Source organism: Triticum dicoccoides, chromosome 2A, assembly GCF_002162155.2.
Source record: "Triticum dicoccoides isolate Atlit2015 ecotype Zavitan chromosome 2A, WEW_v2.0, whole genome shotgun sequence".
Classification (NCBI taxonomy): Eukaryota; Viridiplantae; Streptophyta; class Magnoliopsida; order Poales; family Poaceae; genus Triticum; species Triticum dicoccoides.
In genome coordinates this window covers 16,565,563-16,574,493 of record NC_041382.1, presented here as the reverse complement: position 1 = coordinate 16,574,493, position 8,931 = coordinate 16,565,563, and positions in this window count along the sequence as shown.

The window sequence follows — 8,931 nt, the reverse complement described above, 5'->3', positions numbered from 1 at the left end:
TGTGTCCCTTTGCACCGTAACCATGGAAAATCTTCATCATTTAACGGGATGCTCGGGTCAATATTCACTGTGAATGGAGCAATTTCATCAAACTTTTCATAATCTTCTGACATGTCTGTCTTGTCATCCACTCCCACGATGTTTCTCTTCCTAGAAAGAACTATGTGCCGCTTTGGCTCATCGTACGATGCATTCGCTTCCTTATCTTTTCTTTTTCTTGGCTTGGTAGACATGTCCTTCACATAGAAAACATGTGCCACATCATTGGCTAGGACGAATGGTTCGTCTGCATACGCAAGATTGTTGAGATCCACTGTTGTCATTCCGTACTGTGGGTCTTCCGTTACCCCACCTCGTGTCATATTGACCCATTTGCACCGAAACAAAGGGACCCTCAAACCACGTCGATAGTCAAGTTCCCATATGTCCTGTATATAACCATAATATGTTTCCTTTCCTGTCTTGGTTTCTGCATCAAAGCGGACACCACTGTTTTGGTTGGTGCTCTTCTTATCTTGGGCAATCGTGTAAAATGTATTACCATTTATCTCGTACCCTTTGAAAGTCATTATATTCAAAGATGGTAACTGGGACAGCAAGTACAGGTCATCTTCAATAGAGGTGTCATGCATGGTACGTGTCTGCAACCAGTTGGCGAAACTCCTGGTTTGTTCACGTGTAATCCAATCATCAGACCGCTCCGGGTGTTTGGAGCGTAGCAAATTCTTGTGTTCGTCCATATACGGAGCCACCAAGGCAGAATTCTGTAGAACTGTGTAGTGTGCTTCAGTGAGAGAATGTCCGTCCATACATATTATTTGTTCCCCTCCTAGCGTGCCTTTTCCATCCAGTCTGCCCTTATGCCGCGATTCAGGAACACCAATCGGCTTAAGGTCAGGAATAAAGTCAATACAAAACTCAATGACCTCCTCATTTTCATGGCCCTTGGAGATGCTTCCTTCTGGCCTAGCACGGTTATGAACATATTTCTTTAAGATTCCCATGAACCTCTCAAAGGGGAACATATTGTGTAGAAATACAGGACCCAAAACGTTAATCTCTTCGCATAGGTGAACTAGGACGTGCGTCATGATGTTGAAGAAGGATGGTGGGAACACCAACTCGAAACTGACAAGACATTGCATCAAATCATTCTCTAACCTTGGTATGATTTCTGGATCGATTACCTTCTGAGAGATTGCATTGAGAAATGCACATAGCTTCACAATGGCTAATCGAACGTTTTCCGGTAGAAGCCCCCCCAATGCAACCGGAAGCAGTTGCGTCATAATCACGTGGCCGTCATGAGACTTTAAGTTCTGGAACTTTTTCTCTGCCATGTTTATTATTCCCTTTATATTCGACGGGAAGCCAGACGGTACCTTAATACTAAGCAGGCATTCGAAGAAGATTTCCTTCTCTTCTTTGGTAAGAGCGTAGCTTGCATGACCCTGATGTATGCCGTCTTTTCCGTGCATACGTTGTTGGTCCTCCCGTGCCTCAGGTGTATCTTTTGTCTTCCCATACACGCCCAAGAAGCCAAGCAGGGTCACACAAAGATTCTTCGTCACGTGCATCACGTTGATTGCGGAGCGGACCTCTAGGTCTTTCCAATAGGGCAGGTCCCAAAATATAGATTCGGAACAGGTTGTCCATCAGGACCCTTTCCAAAGACCACCTTCAAATCCTTGACCATATCATGTACATCAGCACCAGTACGGTGGCGAGGCTTCGTCCGGTGATCCGCCTCACCTTTGAAATGCTTGCCTTTCTTTCTTACGGGATGCCTGCTCGGAAGAAATCGACGATGTCCCAGGTACACATTCTTCTTACATTTAGCCAAATATATACTGTCGGTATCGTCCAAACAGTGCGTGCATGCGCGGTATCCCTTGTTTGTCTGTCCTGAAAGGTTACTGAGAGTAGGCCAATCATTGATGGTCACGAACAGCAACGCCTTTAGGTCAAATTCTTCCCCCATGTGCTCATCCCACGCACGTACACCTGTTCCATTCCACAGTTGTAAGAGTTCTTCAACTAATGGCCTTAGGTACACATCAATGTCGTTGCCGGGTTGCTTAGGGCCTTGGATGAGCACTGGCATCATAATGAACTTCCGCTTCATGCACAACCAAGGAGGAAGGTTATACAAACATAGAGTCACAGGCCAGGTGCTATGGTTGCTGCTCTGCTCCCCAAAAGGATTAATGCCATCTATGCTTAGACCAAACCATACGTTCCTTGCGTCATCTGCAAACTCCTTCCCATACTTTCTTTCGATTTTTCTCCACTGTGACCCGTCAGCGGGTACTCTCAACTTTCCGTCTTTCTTACGGTCTTCTCTATGCCATCGCATCACCTTGGCATGCTCTTTGTTTTGGAACAAACGTTTCAACTGTGGTATTATAGGAGCATACCACATCACCTTGGCAGGAATCTTCTTCCTGGGGCGCTCGCCCTTGACATCACCAGGGTCATCTCGGCTGATCTTATAGCACAATGCACCGCATACCGGGCAAGCGTTCAAATCCTCGTACTCACCACGGTAGAGGATGCAATCATTAGGGCATGCATGTATCTTCTGCACCTCTAACCCTAGAGGGCAGATAGCCTTCTTTGCTTGGTACGTACTCTCGGGCAATTCGTTGTCCTTTGGAAGCATATCCTTTATCATTACCAGCAACTTTCCAAATCCCTTGTCAGATACACCATTCTATGCCTTCCATTGCAGTAATTCCAGTGTGGTGCCCAGCTTTTTCTTGTCACCTACGCAATTTGGGTACAACAATTTTTTGTGATCCTCTAACATGCGCTACAAATTCTTCTTCTCCAAATCACTTGCGCAGTTTCTCTTTGCATCGGCAATGGCCCGACCTAGATCATCAACGGGCTCATCCAATGCCTCTTCTTCAGCTTCTTCCCGCATTGCCGACTCGGCTTCTTCCCTCATTGTTGTATCATTGTATTCAGGGAACCCATGGCCAGGATAGCTGTCGCCGTCCTCTTCTTCTTCATTGTCTTTCATCATAACCCCTCTTTCTCCATGCTTGATCCAAACATTATAGTGGGGCATGAAACCGGACTCAAACAGGTGGACGTGAATGGTTCTTGACGTAGAGTAATTGCGACCATTCTTACAGCCAGCACATGGACAATGCATAAAACCATCCGCTCGCTTGTTTGCCTCAACCGCAAGCAGAAAAGTATGCACGCCATTAATGAACTCAGGAGAGCATCGGTCATCGTACATCCATTGCCGGCTCATCTTCAATACACAGCACCGAAAACATCAAATTAATACAATACATAAAGTTCATACATAAAGATCATACAACACTTAAATGCAACAAACAAATAACTCTCTAGCTAAAGAATTTAAACGCAACAACAAATGCGATCAAGATCGCAACTAAGGTAACAATTGATCCAACAGCATAATGATACCAAGCCTCACTATGAATGGCATATTTTCTAATCTTTCTAATCTTCAAGAGCATTTTCTCCATCTTAATCTTGTGATCATCGACGACATCGGCAACATGCAACTCCAATTCCATCTTCTCCCCCTCAATTCTTTTCAATTTTTCCTTCAAATCCTTGTTTTCTCTTTCAACTAAATTTAACCTCTCGACAATAGGGTCGGTTGGAATTTCGGGTTCAACTGCCTCCTACATACAAATATCTATGTCAACTTGATGGGCATAATTTGTCATAAACACGAAATGCAATGAATAGTTTTAAAAGAGAATATACCACATCCGAATCATAACCCGGGCGAGGGCCGACGGGGACGGATATCAAAACCATGGCACTATGCATAACAAATAACGTATGGGTAAGATAATTATACGAGTAACTATATATCCAAATCACACAAACATCATTTTTTTATATAAAACTTCATGAACAAGAGGCTCACCACAAGGTGGTGCCGGCGACGGGACGTTGCGAGCAATCGACGGTGGTTACAACGGAGATTTAGAAGGTACTAAGTAAACCACACCTACATATGCAAAACTAAGTGTTATTTTTGACCTCAAATTGCATATAAATCAAATACTAGCACATATATATAATTCCTCCCAAATTACTAAACTCAAAAATCAATCACTATATAAAGCATTGCATGAGCTAATCTAGCAATGAGAGATGAAAGGAAAAAGTTGCTAACCTTTGTGATCATTTGAATGGATGGGGGCCTTCAAATCTTGGGCAAAATGTGTGATGAGCTTGAGAGGAAGAGGGAAAAGAACAGAGAGGAGAGGGGAAAGGGGAAGAACAGAGCGAGCTCGGGTGGACGAAGGGTCTATGTAGGACGACCTTTAGTACCGGTTCGTGATACGACCCGGTACTAAAGGTGCTGGAGGGGCCCCGGACTGACAACATCCTGCCACCACTCACTTTAGTACCGGTTCGTGGCACAAACCGGTGCTAAAGGTTCGCCACGAACCGGTACTAATGAGAGCGGCCCGGCTAGCCGTTGGAACCGGCACTAATGTACACATTAGTGCCAGCTCAAATTCAAACCGGCACTAATGTGCTTCACATTTGACCCTTTTTCTACTAGTGACACTTACTGATTTTGACAAACATATGTTATTTAGTGGAACCATGATAGTAGATCAAGCTTCATGCAACCAAATACTTTTTGGATGCATATGAAGTTTAGCCATACATATTTATCTCATACGTTTCTGAAAATGTTTAGTTTTTGTGATGTGGAAGTGTTGATGCCTTATGATGAAAACCAGAAGTTATATATAAGAAACCTCACATAAGTTTGTAAGTAGTAGTAACAAATTAAAGTAAGATCATCTAAAAGAAAAGGAAGTTTCCATCACAGACATGGATGGACTCTGACAACCTTATGAGTTGCACAAAAAATAGAGCAAAGGAGAGTGTGACACTAGGGTGATACAAAAGCTTCATGAACAACAAGTATACCTTCGTCGGTGCATGTTGTTGTGCTGACAAGTGTGTGGGAATCATGAAAAATTACCCGAGTACAGAACTGAATCACACAAATAAAATTACATTCTACAAAAGTATAAATTCGTAAAATTCACGCCAAGTAATGAACTGTATGATTTTGATGCAAGTTGTTGAGTATGCAACCGTCATATTGACTAACTATTGTCCTCTTCATGAACATAAATGGTAAAATGATAAATAAATTGGTACTAACTACAAGCTAGAGCAGAAGTTGACTTTCAAGGACAAACTATTTATTGACACTTCATACACTCTACTATTCTCTGTTTAGTTACGACTAAACTTCATAGTCTTCTATTTTATACACATATGTCAAGTTATTTAGTAGATTTCTATAGTCTAAAACACTCCACCTAGTTCTATAGATATTTAAGGATATTATTTCTGATGAGCACTATAATACATTAAGGCCATCAATGCTTAGACCACATGAAAAAATTCTGTTGTGTCTTGCATGACCCCCCCCCACACACACACACACACACAAAACCAACATAAATATGCACACATTAAATTAGTGCGGAGAATACAAAAAATAGCATGTCTTAAAATTCTTTTATTTTAATCCATGTATGATCAGGAAATGATGGTCTTCCAATCTAGTGTTTCTCTGTTACTTAATTTGAATTTGCTACATCAAAATACACTACCAGGACTTAGTCAAAAATGAATTAAAACAAAATAAAAATGTTTAGTATAAATATGTGATCATATCCAATCAGTCGAAGCCAAAGACACTCCACCTAGCTCGAGAAGAAGAAGCTCCAATCAACTTAGTAGATTTCTAGTCTAAAACACTCCACCTAGTTCTACAGATATTTAAGGATATTATTTCTAATAAGCACTATAATACATTAAGGGCATAAATGGTCAGACCTCATGGAAATTTTCTCTTGCGTCTTGCATGACCCCCCCCCCATCCAAAAAACACACAAATATGTACACATTAAATTAGCGTGGAGAATCCAAAATTTAGCATGTCTTCAAATTCCTTTGTTTTAGTCTGGTATGATCAGGAAATGATGGTCTTCCAATCTAATGTTTCTTTATTAATTAATTTGAATTTGCTACATCAAAATACACTATTAGGACTTAGTCAAAAATGAATTAGGACAAATAAAAATGTTTAGTACAAATATGTGATCATCTCCAATCAGCCGAAGTCAAAAACTCGACCTAACTCGAGAAGAAGCTCCATAAAGTACGACAAGATGACTAGAAGACTAAGCTTGAAGAACTCACATCCCTCGATGCCAAGTAGATGATGTCCATTGATAGGCCGACAAATCAATGCGCGAGAGAGAAATTGTTGCAAAAACTATGTAGATTCACTATTGATATTGGAATCAAGATCTATTTTGACTTCTTTGTGTTCATTGTCCTCTTAATGTATTGTGTGCTTGGTAGAAATTAATATCCATCATGTGATGTAAAATGTGCTACAAGTTCCAGATTGATATGTTGTTGATCTATTGCTATGATTTGCTTGAAGATGGTATACTTGGATTATCCAACCTGTTAATGAAGACGGTATTGGTCTTTTGTTTTGGTTTCTATCATTTCTCTTTAAGTTCACCTTTTTCTGGTACTGAATTGTTGATTGTCCCTTCTCCTTATGGGCTTCTTTTTTAAATGCACTTCACTAAGCTTCGTTATGGGCTTCAGAGCACATATGATGAAGTTTGAATGTTGTGCCAATACTTGAATTGAGTGCATCTAAACAACTTATAGGAACATGGACGAATCCATTTATTGGATTAATGTCTTCTTTCTGTATTCATATGCACATTAAAAAAGAATCAGATAGTTCAAACTCAGGCCAATCACCAATGTAGAGGAGCCCAAAAGGTTGTGCTAGATTCCCTCTTTCCTTGAGATGCCTTCTTTGTTATGTAACTAAACAGATAGACTATCAATGAATGTTAGATTCTAAGAATATGATCATACTAACATTCAAAAAATCTGGTGGGTTGACCATTTTTTGCAATGTTACAAATAACTATTGAACTCAATTTTGTGTAGAAATATTCCATGGATACTTAGTGGCAAGTGCATGGACGCGAAATTATGGTTATGGGAACAAGTATTAACGGCAGCAGTTAAAGGAAGGGGCCTTGGTTTGAAGGTTGGAAGAAGTATATTTGCATCGGAATACATGCATTTGGAAACCAGTATCGAGCTACCAATATGATTATTAATGGTCTATGAAATCTTGAGATGGTTTATGTTTTTTTGAACGCATAGTGATTTTAGCCAATACACTTGTTTGATATTACTAGTAAGATGCCCATTATCGGTGTGAAAACCGGTAGACCTCGGGGTAGGGGTACCAACATGTGGATCTCAGACTAATGGTAACAGGAACAAGTAGGCGATGTTTACACAGGTTCGACCCCTCTTGATTGAGGTACAACCCTACGTCCTGCTCTTGTTTACACTAGTAGAAAAAGGGTCAAATGTGAAGCACATTAGTGCCGGTTTGAATTTGAGCCGGCACTAATGTGTCCATTAGTGCCGGTTCCAACGGCTAGGCGGGCGGACATCATTAGTACCGGTTCGTGGGCAACCTTTAGTACCGGTTCATGCCACGAACCGGTACTAATGAGGTTGTGCCGGACTGTGGTCAGGCTGGGGCCCCACGAACACCTTTAGTACCGGTTCATGGCACGAACCGATACTAGAGTTTCTTAGTAAGCTGATTTTTAGTCCCACCTCGCCAAGAGAGAGGCAATAGGAGTGGTTTATAAGCCGTGAGTGCAGAGACAATGAAGGAGAGGCGCAATGCTCACCTGCACGTTGCTTAGCTTCAAGCCTTTCGGAATAGCATAGATTGCACGGAGCTATTGCAGTGCAGTCTACACTATTCCAAAAGGCTTGAAGCTAATTAACCAGCATTGCACCTCTTTTTTATTTTTAATAACTTATTTGAACTCTAGAATTTTTTTGCATTCAGTATGCAGCATTCAAAGCGACGTCATCAATTTCCAACACGTTCTGACATCATTTGCTATTTTTCAGTCATTTACCAATTTGTTTAGAGAGCTAAATGACCGTGAAATTGAAAATCGGTACAAAATGAAGTCTGAAAATGTTGAAACTTGGCATGGTATCATCATTTCACCCGCATAGCATGTGCTAAAGAGTAGAGAGGGTCACGGCAAAAACTAGATGCACTTCATGTACAAACTGGACAATCTCTTCCGGAGTATCAGGGTTTCAGACGAGAACTCATCTGTTACACGGGCACTTCAATGTTTTTTAAACTTATTTGAACTCCAGAATTTTTTTGCGTTCAGTATGCAGCATTCAAAGCGACGTCATCAATTTCCAACACATTCTGACATCATTTGTTGTTTTTCAGTCATTTACCGATTTGTTTAAAGAGCTAAATGACCGTGAAATCAAAAATCACTACAAAATGAACTATGAAAATGTTGAAACTTGGCATGGTATCATCATTTCACCCACATAGCATGTGCGAAAGAGTAGAGAGGGTCACAGCAAAAACTAGACGCACTTCATGTACAAACTGTACAATCTCTTTCGAAGTATCAGGGTTTCGGACGAGAACTCATCTGTTACACGGGCACTTCAATAAATAGAAGAAAATAAATAAAGCACAAAAAAGACTACTCAGAAATAAATAGAAGAAAATAAATAAAGCAGAAAAAAAACTATATAAAAAATTACTCAAAAATAAATAGAAGAAAATAAATAATGCAGAAAAGAAAAAATATATAAAAAATTTACTCAAAAATAAATAGAAGAAAATAAATAATGCAGAAAAGAAAAACTAAAAGAAATTGTTGAATTAATATTAACTAAAAATTGTTAGATGAGATTTGAACTAGTTGAATTAATATAACTAGTTTATTTTTAGTAAGAAAATAAATAGAACTAGTTTATTTTTAGTAAGAAAATTTAGGTATATGAGATTAT